The following is a 14,664-nucleotide window of genomic DNA, read 5'->3' as shown; positions in this document are numbered from 1 at the left end:
TAGCCTACGTTCTGCAAAGAATTGAAGAGCACAGATGTTTTGTCAGTATGTCTGGGGATAACCATAATCAAAATAAGCACACCCATGGACTCATTAGATGTTGTGAACAAATCTTACAGATGTAATATGGACTCGGTATCCACTGTTTGACATCACTACGACGTTGTTTGGCGGGTCCTTTGAGTATTTGACTGATATCCATACAACTTTTATTTGATTAACATGGATATTTCACGGATGTCAAATGTTAACAGCGACAATGTTGCTTGAATGTTATCGGGGAATTGATTGCTGCTTGGGATTGCATCTTTCCCCAGCGTTCACCTTTATATCGTTTCCACTTCCTTCTATATTCAAGCACACACTCCACAGATTCATCTCATTTATCATGCATTGGTTGAATAAGGCATATCAATATTTTTACACTGAATTTATTTTCCCACGACGCGTTTCTTTGTCATCATAACATTCTCAAGTGAACACCTGGCGTCGTGCGACTTAACATTCAGTGGAAATTATTGCTATGTCTTATATAACAAATATTAATAATTTTCACCTCATAGTGCCATATATCATGCAAGATATCACGTAACTATGCCACCTTAAAAGCTCTGTCCCATCTGTCGGTAGCAATTATGTTTTCCTCTCTCCTCCGGTTTCTTGATTCGTGGTTTTTATATGGTCATCGTATATCATCATATGTCTTGTCTTTATTAAATTTCTCGGTAAATAGGGTGGTTTCCTATTGTTTTTATTACCTAAATCGAAAGATTATTACTCCTGGAGTACGCTTTCCACGATCTTAGATTTTTGAATGACGATATCTACTTTTCGCGATTAAATGAATAGTGAAAATTTTCGAGCGCGCGAAAACGCGACGGCTAAGTAGGAATGATGGGAAAACTCCGTATGCCGTATTTCTGGTTCCAGCTGTCACCGTGTGAGGTGACCTTGGGGCGAGGCTTTGAGCGCTGATACGACGCAGGCTGCTAGCAGGTAGCGCTTGGGTTAAATAAGGATTATTATTACCCCATAAAACGAAGGAAACTTTCCGAACTTCGGTAATTTTAATGGGTTATTATTAACAGATGTGTCCCTGAGCTCTGTGCCTCATGCATGCATTGGTAATCTCAGACAATGTAAAACTCCTATCTGCTCGTATATAAACTAGGTCCCTGTGACGTCACGTGGAGTGGAATCGCATGGGTGCCAATCTGGCCTTTTTCAAATGAGGTTAAAATTGACCATTAGCATTCGTCTAAACTGGGAATTCTGAAACCAAATAATTTGTATACTATGAATACACTAATAGTGGGTAACGAATCGCAATCAATGCATTTCGTTTTCTTTGACGAAGGAAACTACCCTGTTGCGGCCGCTGATATTTGCGATGCATTTTATAAATAAGCAAACTAATTATCCGCTAACTGTTGCTCTAAAAAAATCTCAGCGCCGCACCATGGCAGTGAACACGAGCGCGGATTCGGCTCCCCCACCCCTTCGCCTCTCATTTCCGCTCAAGAGTGTTTTCCGCGTGGCCGAGTGTTGATCAGCCGTCGTTTATGTCCTCAAGAGAGCCACTCTCAATGGCCGACGCCATTCGAGTCATCTTGCCATGGAGCGAGTGGGTGTCGACGGGGCTTTGGAAGGCGGGAAGTTAAAGCTTTTGAGGAAAGGCCGACCCTTAGCAGCATATTGTGCGCGTTACAGACGCCGTCAACAGTTGGGTTTCACCCCCTCACTTCAGTCAGTCTTCATTTCAAGGCACTACAAAAGAAAAGGGTTAGAAAAGGAGAAGTTGTTAAGGTGTACACGACTGACGGATGGGGAATCGGCTCGCAAATGCCACAAATGAAAATGATTGTGTAAAACAGGCAACGGTATGATGCTTCAATAGTCTTATTATAGGTATTCTACCACCGACTGTAGATTTTCCGAGATATTTCGTTAATTATCTTGACCTGTCCCCCTTCCCACATTCCTTTATTTTCCCTTCTTCAGCGCTATATCTTATCTGCTATTCGTCCAAATGTCTTGAGGCGCTGAATAAATGATACAGACCTCTCCATTAGATAAATTATTATTTAGCTCATATTGCACCATAGACAATGGAATCGTCTACATTTCACAAATGCCAAATAAATTTGACCAGGAGTATATTAATCGCCGCAACAACAATGTTACTTGCAAAAATAAAACCTTTTAAGTAAGAGAAGGAGAATGAGTAGCAGGGCAGCTTGCATTGGAACATCCAGAACGTGCCGATGCCGTCATGCAAAGAAAATTAAATATAATCTTTAATTCACATTCCCGCAACTCGTGAAAACAGAGGAACTTTTCCGATATGCAAAAGGCCTGAAATAGTCGACAGTTTATTACCCCGAAAACTTTCATTCTTCATAATTTACTTTTTCGAGGACAATGTGAGCATTGAATTGGCACTAGCAAAACACTAGCACTTATGTTTGTGGCAATGAGAGTCTAACTTCCGAGCGAAATGAAAGCTAGCCGTCAAATATACAACCGAGCGCAAGTGACCAGCTTCTTGACGAGCATATGGCCCACACCAGCGATCGATGTTTACAACTAAGAGATCAAATTATGGCATCCTCGCCGTCAAATATTTTCGGCACCTGTTCCTCGATGAGTAAGACACAACCTTCTCATCAACGACGCCTCAAGTCCCCTGGAGTGAGTGCAAGACGGCGAGGGGAGAGGCGGGAGCACGGTGAATTAATGTCCCCTCAAGAGGGAACTCCGAAAAATCTGAGGACACTTCGAGCAGTCTTTACTGCGGAGCGAAGTACGCGACTCCAGGGCCGAGGAGCGTGAGGACAGAGTAACTGTTAATATACTGCCGCCCATGATTCTATTTTAGTTATTTTTTACTAATAAAATAGAATAAAAATTTCTAAAAATATATAACCAGGCATAGGCGGATTTAGTGGGGGGTAAGGGGACAAGTGCCCCCCACCCAGACGCTCAAAACATAGACAAATTTTCAATACGGTTATCAATACGTTAGTTTTGTTTTGTGTATTACGAAGCCTCAATCATATAACTTCATATAAATAACTTTCATACTAAAATAAAGAGAATATTTCGTACCGTAATTGTTACGTGTTGATTTGAATCTCCAATATGAGGAGACCGTTTGCCTGTCTGACCCCCCCCCCAAAAAAAATCCTGGATCCGCTCTTGTAGCCATGCATGTAAATAAACACCAAACAATTGATTCTCGTGAATTAACAGTAAAAGGACCCGGATGGGTAGTCACCAGGCACGTAGCCAAAAATTTGCTTCGGGGGATGCTGGTGTGGTAGGAAGTTTGCCTACTCTGATACTTTTTTCAAGCGCCCATGCATCAAAAAACCATAAATTTCATAATATAAGCCTGATCCCTGCTTGAATGTTGTATGGAAGGCATTTCAAGCGCAGCACTCCGTCTGTCGGATGGGACGTTAAGCCGTGGTCCCCTTGGCGCCTTTCGTTAAGAGCAGGCTAATGCCGACGCCGGGTTTCTCTCTACCTACTACTTCCCTCACGGCGCAAATGTCCTCAGCTGTCGGTCGCCTCCTCCAAATACCATACCAGACCATACCTACCATAAGCTACACACTTCATTCCCATCATATTTATATAGCCATCATTGGTTTTTAACGAAACAGCCGCAGTTATCACAGCTTGGCCTCCGCTGGTGTTTCCAGATATCCTCCTCATTTTCCGAATAATTGTTTAACTTCAGGGTACAGGTGGTAGCAGGTAATGAAAATCACCATATTATGAGATAGTTTCAGATCTGATCTGATCACAGTCCACGACTTTTGATAACTACTGGAAAGTCAGAGGATAAGCGCCCCTGGCCTAGTTTCTCCTGGGGATGCATGGTGGACAGCCTCTTCAAGGGAAAGAATTTCGGCGGTCTGGTGGGGGGAGGTTACTACATTCCTGGTTGTCACTACCGAGACCATAGCTAGAGTCAGTATTTGAGGTTGTGCCACCTAAATTGTTCCCAACTAATGATTATATTTGACGACCTACACAAAAACAGTTACTGAGGCCATCTAAAAATGCAATTTTTAACACCCACAAATGTTAAGGATCAAAGCACTTCAAACGACGGGTAGGACGTTTAGAATTAAAATTCCGTTGCAAGTTGTTTTTTTCAATTAAATCAAGTGTCTAAATAGTAACATTAAAAAAAACATTTCTTGAACGAATCGCGCATGTTACTTTCCACTCAAACCACTTTATCAAATTTCTCGGCTGCAGCGTTGGGGCGCACCGTTCTTCTCTCTCAAATTGTATTGTTATGATGATGGAGGTCCCCTTTTTCTTCCCTGCTGAGAATACCAATGTTTCTAAACACTTGTTTTCGCCTGATTACATGTAAACTAGGTATGGATATTCATGACGTCTGCCAGTTCAAATCAGCTACACCCACGAACTTATTTTCTATCCTTGCTTCATTCCATTTTTATCACCCTGCACATTTTTCGTTCTTCCATATAAGTGAATGAGCACTTGACCTTCCGCATTGGAGAGGTCAATGACATAACGCTGTACAATAAGAATATTGATGGTAGGTAGCCATTTTGCAAGCGGAGGTCTTGCTTTTACTTGTGGGTGCAGGAAGACACAACCGCAGTGCAATGAAGTATACAATCCGGAAATAGTTTCAAATCGTAAATTTTATATTGATGACACGAAAAAAGAGGACAATAACAGGAGGAATCAGTGTCTAAATGACACTACATTCCGTAACAGCAACCTAATGCTAAGTACGCCTTAACAAACATGGAGAATTGTCGGGTAAAGGCTATAAAATCTCCTTTAATCAAATGAGATAGTCTAGAGTTAGGTCAATATATTGGGATACATACCACATTAAAATTTATACAGTAAAACGTGAAATCCACAAAAGCCTGAGATATTTTTTGTGCGATGAACTGATTATTATCACCGCAAACCGTCAATTAATGAACAATGAGGTCATAGGAAACTAAATGCAGTCGTAAATTTACTTTCAATTCACGGAGTGATTTATCTCCTCCAATAAATGATTTAAAGATACCAGCGCCAATTCAATCGCAAAAACGCCCAAATTAAATTTTCGCAAGACATAGAATTAAATAGAACGATGATGGAGAAAAAATAAAAACATTAATTAGTTTCTACGAGACAACATATATGATAAAAGTCTAAGGATAAGCCCATGATTATTACATTAGTAAAATACCTAGATAATGAAATAAACCATTCATCTATGACCATAGCGTACCTTATTCAAAAAGGCTAATATTTATGTGATTTTATCATCATATTGATACTTTGACAAAATATTTCAGCGTATATTGTAAATGGGAACACCAATTACATTTGCAGAAAAGTTTCTCGGGTTTTCCACCGGTTGATGTCGTCCATGCCTCCCGACGTTTTGATCCGCGACTTGCTGATCATCCTCAGGGGATCTTCCGAATGAGGAAGACCGCCTGTTCTCCTGAGGATGATCAGCAAGTCGCGGATCGAAACGTCGGGAGACATGGACGACATCAACCGGTGGAAAACCCGAGAAACTTTTCTGCAACTGATAAGCCGGAAAAAACCTAAGATCATACACCAATTACATTATTATAGAGCAGAAGAATGAATATAGATAATAGAAATTGAAAAAAACACATATTTCACTGCAATTTAACATGGCATAATTTAATGAAAACATTTTAAACGTAAAAATTAATATTTTTAAAATCACCCTTTTGCTTTTAAATGAAACTTTCCGCTATGCTACACGAATTCCTCTTTTGTAATGAGCGATATTGTGTGAATATTGAAAAAGGTCAGACCCTTCAATTGACATGCTATAGTCCTCGATATTGGTGACCAACCCAGGTCCGTCTCGTTAATAAGGTAATCTCGTTCAAATTACGATTGTTCCAGCAATCGTTGGAACTATCGAGCATTCACACAACGATGGTTAAAACCTGTGCTGACATCTGCGGTGAATGAGGATTGACGGTTAGCAAAGCTGCTGAGGTATGCAGGGTCAAGATATTACTGTTCCCAACGTATATTTAACGAATAAATTTTCTTCCGTCCATATTCTTCCTTGTTTGTATAATTCCATGAAAAAATAGAGCTAAGGGAGCTTCACGAACTTTTCGGCTTTCTCTTGTCGCTTCCTCTTCCGGTCTCCCAACGCCTAACCATCGTAAAGTGGCAGCGTTCGGAACTACGTGAACTGTTGTCAGGACCACCTCCTTCTCCAGGAGGTCAGGACATGCATGCACACTGCTAGTTCGGCCAACTATCGTTAAGACGATCGCTCGGACAATCGCAATCTGAACGAGGCATAACCTCCTGGGACATTCTCAAAAAGTTTATAGCAAGTTACTGTAAATCGACTGGAAGTAACTGGTCCGTAACTGAGAGCGTAGCGAGTAGTAACGCAACGGAGAAGACGGGCGCAGAGCAGGAGGCCGAGGAGGACAGAGGAAGAAGGGGAGGTTTGGCAGCGCTGTAAAAGTGTCGCCCGCGGGGCGAGGGCCCGGCTGGCACATGAGCATTGGCGAGGAGCGGTGTGGGGCGGCAGGGGGGTGCAGGGGGGCAGAGGGGGGACAGGGGGCGGAAGGAGGAACGGGAAGGAGGCGGCGGTCATTGCTAACATATTTTATGAGGGGGTCGGCCATTGAAAGAGCGGCAGGTCCCAGGATTACAGGTTGACTACACACAGCCCCAAGAGATTTACGATCGCTTTACGAGCACCACGGCTATCAGTTCTCGAGGAAAATGAGCCCCCTCTAACCTTATTTATGTTTTTCTCTACTCTTTGCCCTTCCCGGCACCTAAATCATCCTCCCAACAGGAGTCTCCGGCCTCCAACCCCTCGCGCCCCCCTCCCCCCGCCCCCTGCCACTCACCAGGGCGGAGGAGGTGGGGGTTAGGGGGGGGGAAAGGAGTGAGCCCCGTGGGCGGTCGATGAAAGGATAAACTCGTCTCTTTTAGCGCCAACCGCAGCGCACTTGACGAACATAAACAAGGCGGGATTTTTAAGTGAGTGGACGTCTGAGAAGGAATGGGTTCCAACTCTTCGACGGTGTGTGTGTGTGGGGGGGTGGGTGTTTTTAAGTAGACAAGAAGCAGGCGGGGATGGAGGCCGGGCTGTCAGCGCGCGCTGCCATGCACGGCGGGGCGGCGGCGTTTTTGACGGCCCCTCTAATGAACCTATTCCCCTCCATTTTAATGTGCGCGCCATCCCGACCGCCTCCGAGGCGACAGCAAAGCTCACCGCCCCTTGTAAACATGAAGAAACTTCGCTTTTCGAGCCTCTCTCCGGCGCATGAACATTGACAGGATATCATCGCGGCGTTGGAAAGTGGCTCAAATGTGATCCCAAAAAACTCTGCATTTAACGTCTCCGTCAAGCGCATTGCCGGCTATGCGCCGCTGTACGGAGGGAGAGTGAACCACGGTGGCAAACACGTGAACAACTAAAGCCATGAATTCCAAAAAGGCGCAGCTCAACACGGAAGGAATTTGGAATGAACACTTTTCAAAAATTCCTTTGAGGATACCTGAGCTGTTGCTTCGATGTTTAGAATGGATATTACGAGTCCATCATCATCATCAGCTAGTTTTCTGCCCTTCACTGTTATGTCCCAAGCACCAAAGTCGTCTCCACCTGACTCCGTCCAAGGCATCCCCTTTAGATTCCCTGTAGCTTCTTCAGAAGCACACCGCGTCCGTCATGAAGTCAAAAGTACGTGTCCATGGAAGGATAAATTTCTTTTAACTCGCACTTGTTGTAGTATATCAATGTTATTGTAGGTTACCTTATACAAGGTGTGCAGAACACATGGATAGTCTCAAAAATTTTCAGAACGAACTTTGGCTGTTTTCGATTTCACGACTTCATGCCTACTTATGTGCTCCTGCTACTTAGAACAGCACTTGCAATGAGGCTCACAATGCTGTTGCACTGAATTCCACAGAGTTGCATACCTATCGGTAGGTATTTACTCACTTGGCCACTAATATTGCAAAAGATCATCCTCATGTCGCCCTCTACATGTGTCGTCACCCACCACGGTATCAATGCATTTACAAAAGTCGCCAATAGTGGCGCTGACGGGCTAAGCGATCCGAGTTTCACCGAGAAATAAGGTATAATTTGGGGAGTTAACCGAAATTTACATTCATGATGGTGTGATTCATCAAATTCATAACTTTTCAACGCTATTCCTCGAAATTGTAAACACTATGCTGCAAAATGTTGGAAAAAAGTGGATCGCAAAACGCTCATCGCGGCGCTGCGGACATTTTTGAAAACCGATTACAATGTGACCGAAGAGGCAACAGAAATCAACCTTCAATGGGATGGAGGGGAACCCCGATGGAAATTGAGATCATAGTTTACTGACGAGGCAGTCCAATTGCTGCAATGGCGAGAGTTATAGGTCGTAGTGGCAATTCAAGTTATTTGTCTGAGCCAAATCAGATTATCACTTATGCACCCTTATTTTGATCCAAAAACTCTACTACGAACTTCCTGTCCATTCCAACTATAGTTCTCAAAAAGACAGTATTCCTGGCGGCTTATTTTCGCATCATATGAAGCTCAGTTCCAGTTACACATCGCCCTCTAGCCACTGTAGAGGATAACTTGCGGAAACCAGACATGTAAGCCGGAAAAAAGATTGTCAACTGTCATCCTTACAACTACGGATAACCAACCATTGCGCGTCTTGACCACGACTACTATCATAGCAGTTCGTCACCAAAAAGGGCGTGAGTTGTAAATAACCATTGACTACTGCCGCGTATCGATAAGTGAGAGCAAGAAATGGCGAAAATTAATAAATAACAGAAAAGAAAGCTTCACTTTAAATTGTTTACGATTATTGTTTGATGTTTGCAGCACTTGCGGCAGAAAAAAGCAAATTTCTATGTCCTTAATACCGGTATTTCCGACAAAGCATGTGTGTCAATTCTCTCGTCCTGGTTAAAAACGTTGAGAATTTTGTTACTAGGGCTGAAGATTGCTAAAGTTATTTGTTGAAAGTTCGAAATAACGAAAGTTTGAATTACAGCACAGTAAAATCACAATAGGAACAAAAGCTGCAATGATGAGGCAGCATGGCATCGGCAAATGTTTCTGTCTGCTCCTAGATTTTTACTTTAGTAATGACTTACGCCTCCCATTGAATATTTTAAAAATCTTTAGTCTTACTACTTCCCGCCTTGAAGGCGTGTGGGTGTCCCGAGTGCTCTTCATGCGAAAAGGGAAAATGGGAGAAAAGTAGTGGGATCGTTCGCGTGGTTTGAAAGGAAAGTCTGTCTGTCCCAGAGTGACGGCAGGCGAAAAGGGCCACTTAGAGCAAGCACTTCGGACGAGTTGGAGTGGAGACTTCCCTCAACGCTCTTCCATTATTTTCACTGGACATCACACTTCGCATAAAGATTATGAGGTTGTTGAGCATGTGCTTGCCATAGATTCTCATTAATCCTTCACCAATAGCCTTCATCAATTGCATTAGATAAGCTCTTATTTCCACGTCCAAAGCAGCAATATACTATGTTTTCGGAAGGATATAAAACGAGCGTTGAAAATGGCCTCGCACACCAACGCCTTCCATTAGTAAGATGTTCTCAAAATAGACAAGACGTTTGGGCAGGGTCTTCCTCACCCCTCCTGAGTCTCGCGCTGTGACAAGTCATGAACGATTTATACGCCAATTCAGGGAAAGTGCCGAGGCAAAGCATCTTGACACCGGCTTAAGATATGATAAAAGAGGATACGCAAGACAGGAGGAATATTATCCTCTGAAACCCATCGTTAATATGGATTTAAATAGCGGAGTTACTGCGTCGTATAAAGGCGAAGGAGCAAAACGGACGTGAACCTATCGAGAAAACGCCGCCAAAGTTATTAGATTCGAGCGTGAAGCAAAGTACTGGACATTTTTCGACTGGTATTTTTTAAGGATAAGAGTCGTTGTTATGACGATGGTGTTAGTTAAAACAATGGCAAAAATTCGATTATATGACATTACATCGCATAAAAATGATAGTTGCCTTCTGAATGATATTAAATAATTATATCATAAAAATACTTTTCAATATGAATATTGAACATTTATTATATCGAACATTAATTATATTTAATTATATTAATGCATCAAAAATTATATTTTAATATATTATTTAATTATAATTTTGAGGACATTAAAGTGCATAAATAAATTACATCATCCGTCATAAAGTTTGGAATTTTCCAAAATAAGTGCGTTAAAGCCTTTACATTGCATATTCACCCACAATCCATCCACATTTTAAATGTTAATAAAATCTGGATTGCCAATTTACGAGTTCTGTGGGGTAGAAGGTCACTTTATTCATGAAAACGTACTTTTTAAGCTGCCTGGGTGATCAAATCTGATGGTGATGTAAAACTCCTTGCTCAAAAATATCTTTTTTATAGTAAAAACTCCATTGAGACTCTAGACATACAAACAGGAGTATTTTGTACGTACTAATTCAATATATTTCAAGCATGGCATAAGGCGAGAGCGAGCGCTCGCCGACTCTGGGCACTTCAAGGATGCCAGGGGAGCATAGGAGGCGAGAAAAAATTGATGAGTTGGCTTTAGGTTCACTGAAAGCTACTACGGCACGGCGGGCAATTTGTCACAAAAGCGATTCATCTTGCTTTCAGCCTCTACGAAGCAAACAGAGGCTTTGGATGGATTGAATACGTCTTCGCGAGTTAATGTCGCGTAACCACAACTAAAATGATTAAGCGAAGATGAATTTATCTCCCTTTCCCTCGGAAAGAATGCATTAAATTCCTTTAAGATTATGGGAGAGGAGTTATGGCTTCGGGAACGCACACCGCTTAATCAAATGCCTGAACGCTGAATTCTATTCCCAGCGAGGAGCAACTCCCTAGCAAAGCACAGGTTTCTCTCTCGCAGCTGAAGACAATATAAAGACTCTACGCCAAGAAAATAGATTTTACACTTTGAAAGGGCCGATAAAAATAAAGTGGAAATAAAGACATCCACTTAATACCGTCGTCTCCCACTCCAAAATGTGCTCAACAAATAAAGAAGAGATCAAAGGCAACCGTTCTACGAATATAATTCGATTATAGTCAATGAAACAAAGGATTGCGGCGTTCATCATTATTAATTTACCAAGCACCATTGCAAACAACGATTTTCATTGGGAAGTGAAAATATAATTTACATAATTTCAACGATATCATTGATTGCGAATATAGGTAGTGAACATTAAAGAACATGTAGAGCCATAACAACTAGAAGTGTTAGTAATAGATTATAGTTTGTATGCATATGTTTCATGTTGGTATTCATTTCTTGGTATTCATTTCTTACGATTTCTCACGGTGTCACCTGAAAATAGTCAATTCACACGGATCTGCGTAATAATAATAATTTTTTACCCGATGGTGGATGAATTAACTTTGTGGAATTCTACACTGGGATTACAATCAACTTTGACCTTCTCAGAACTATATTTTCATGTAGTTGTGAGTTTGTTAGTCCGTACTCTAATCCTTACCATTAAAAATTTACGAACCTTTCAGGAAGTTATTGGAGAATTTGCGTCCCAGGACAAGAAATTGGACACATTTTGTCATGTCAAGAAGCCAAATCAAATTTTGAAGAATTTTGAGGAAAGAGGAAACGAATTCTAGCTTTTCATCGTGATTTTTCATAGCCATAGTGATGAGATAATGGTTTAGTTTTTATATAGCAAAGGAACAGTTTAGTTTTCATAACATTACAATTAACCTGGCGCGACAGCAGTTGATGCATCAATTTTAACCCACCGCATATTATGGAAATATTTCACAAAAAATAAGAGACCTGGAATAGTAGACGACGGATCAGCTTGATACATTCGAGAGTGTAGAAGTGGGAGGTAGACACCAGGTTGAAAAAGTGAATGCAGTTACGCGAGCATTACAGTGGCCGAGACCCCAAGGTATAGTGTGGAGCGTGGAGCATCCATCGCAGCGTGGAGCTCATTAACAGGACACCATGTCTATGATTAATATTAGTGACGCTTAAAATTTCAGAGGCCAGTGATACAGATTTATAATGCTATAAAGCCAATAAATGCCTATAACTTACATGTAATAAAGGACGACTGTAATTAGTAGAGACAACATCCATCATCATAATTATGATTTGTGAAGAATGTTTGTGTAAACACTCTACCAAATAAAATGCCATACCAGCAATTTAATCCATACTTGCTCGCAATAACTCGTAGCTTTCTATTCAAAAGACTAGTCAGTTGATTTTAACATTATATCGCTGAGTCTTGATGCTGTTACACCTTAAGCCTTTCAGATGTACACAAATATTTTTTTTTATTTCTCTCGTGTCCACTGACTTTGGCCTCATCAAAAAAATTATATTAATCCCCTCGAAAAAGTTCGTCGAGCCGCTCAGCAAAGAGGATAAAACACGCTGTAAATCAAATCTCTAAAGGCTAAATTTACATTAAGGAAACGAAAAAAATAAATCTCGAGCCACAAAGGCATATAATCATTTAGACCCCCATGTGTTTCACAGAACGTTTGCAAGCTAGAACACTCCCCTAAATTTATTCCCCGCATTCCTCCCTTAACAGCTTCCACAAATGAAACCCAGAGCGGAGACGCGTTTGACGACGCAGAGGGACGAGGCAGCCATATTTCCCGCGCGGCTAACGGTCGCCTCAAGATTCACTCGAGTCATAAAAGCGAGGGACGGCTTCGCTTTCGGGGCGCTCCTCACGGAGGAAAGCGGAAATGCTTCGAAACAAATGGTCGACACTGAGGAGCGCACGATGAATAGATTGCGCGTTGGCGTTGGTTTTTGTTCCTCTCGAGGGGGGATCGGGAAACGAGCGCAATTAGACGCAGCGCGGATTCTTCTCACTTTATATTTCACCCCATGGAGCGCGCGGATAAAAAGGTGTATTTATTGCATCGACTCTGAACCAACTCACGTGCAAAAGCGATGGGCCTATTAACTTTAATTGTCTCCTTGGTGCGTAGCCACAACAAATACCAGACCCCCTTGAAAAGTATTCCAGATAAACCAATGAATATAATTCCTTGGAACTAGAGCGCGAATTTTACATTCACATGCTCATTTTTGGTATTTAGGGGCAGACATTTTTCTTCTCCAAACTTCTGATAAAATTGTGTTTCCCTGCTACACGGTCACGCTGCTACTCAATAAATAGTACGCAGCTAGATGCTCCATTAATATTTTAGATCAGAACACAGCATCACGGTTCAAATAAAATCAAAATAAATTTACTCCAAATTTCAGTTAACCTATTGTTGAAAATAAGCCATAATCGAAAGTTTGGACTACCTCTGAAAAATAAACTATATTTTAATTACTTTGGGCGTTAAAAGTAGCATTAATTTGTTGAACGTCGGGTCAATTTTTATTGTACCCTACAAGCTATGCTGCAGTATTTCATTGAGTACTTACATATGCACTACCTCAGTCAGCACAGCTATGTGGTTGGTACCCAAAAATGGCAGCCTACGCCGCAACCATGGTCGGCTCAATAAGTATGCTTTATTTCCCTTCCTGAAAGTCCTCCTGGTGAAGCTATCTCTAGGTTTCCTTCAAATTAAATGACAAGGCATCAAAGCTTCCAGCAAAATTAATCTGCACAATTTCTGGGTCTGGCCAAGAAGGCCCTTGCGATCCTGCTGAACAAAAGTACATTTAATCAACACAAGGATTATAGAATTCGCAATTCGTGTAAGCCTATTTTATAGAAAATGCAAACGATAGAACTCCTACTTTTTATTTTAATTTCGTTGATCCTCACGGCTAACAAGAAGTGAATAGATTGTTCTAACTGCTAATAAATACATCTCAACGGCTTTATTCACTTGCACTGATTGAATTCTTTCACTCTGAAGACGAAGGCCGAGTCTCCCTTGGAATAGTTGGTTCTACAGAAATATTTGAACCCGATGGATATCCCGGAATACTTCATCAGAATAATTTGTCGGGAAATAATTAAATCATATAAATTGCACCAGAGACAACTATTTTCATGGCTGTTCACTCTATGTTAAGTAGGGCTATTGACAAAGAATTCGTAGAGATTAGAAGGTGTGAATCATGACGCACTTTAGGATTATTATTGCTTTCAGGGCGCATAGCGGACAAATACCCAGAGTTAAAGAGTTCCCATGCAAACGTCAAAGGGTCACAAGAAATAGTCAATGGTGCCTCTCAGCTAAGGATGGGTAAAAAACCGATGTGATAAAACGAAATGCTCAGTGAAATGAACCGGTTCAAAAACGAGCAATACCCAAAAACTCCCTGTTCTTTGCTCATGCCTGCATAGCACTTGTGCGGCGTATTCGGGCCAGTAGGTATGCTCATAAAGAGGTATTTTGAATTTCAGCTCAATCACTGACTTGCTCCAGGAAGTTTTCTTCGTTTAAACAGATGGCGGTAAAGATTCAGACCCTCCGGGGTCAGCCCTTCAGGGCCGCCGAAGCCGCGCTATAGGCAGCTGAGCCCCTCCCCTTCGTTCTCTCCCGTACTCCGCCTAGTAGCCTCGAGCATGAACGCCAAGACGAAAAACGAACAGTTTAACTGATGAACGGTT

The sequence above is a fragment of the Ischnura elegans genome, chromosome X (assembly GCF_921293095.1).
Source record: "Ischnura elegans chromosome X, ioIscEleg1.1, whole genome shotgun sequence".
Lineage (NCBI taxonomy): Eukaryota > Metazoa > Arthropoda > Insecta > Odonata > Coenagrionidae > Ischnura > Ischnura elegans.
This window is presented reverse-complemented; position numbering follows the sequence as displayed.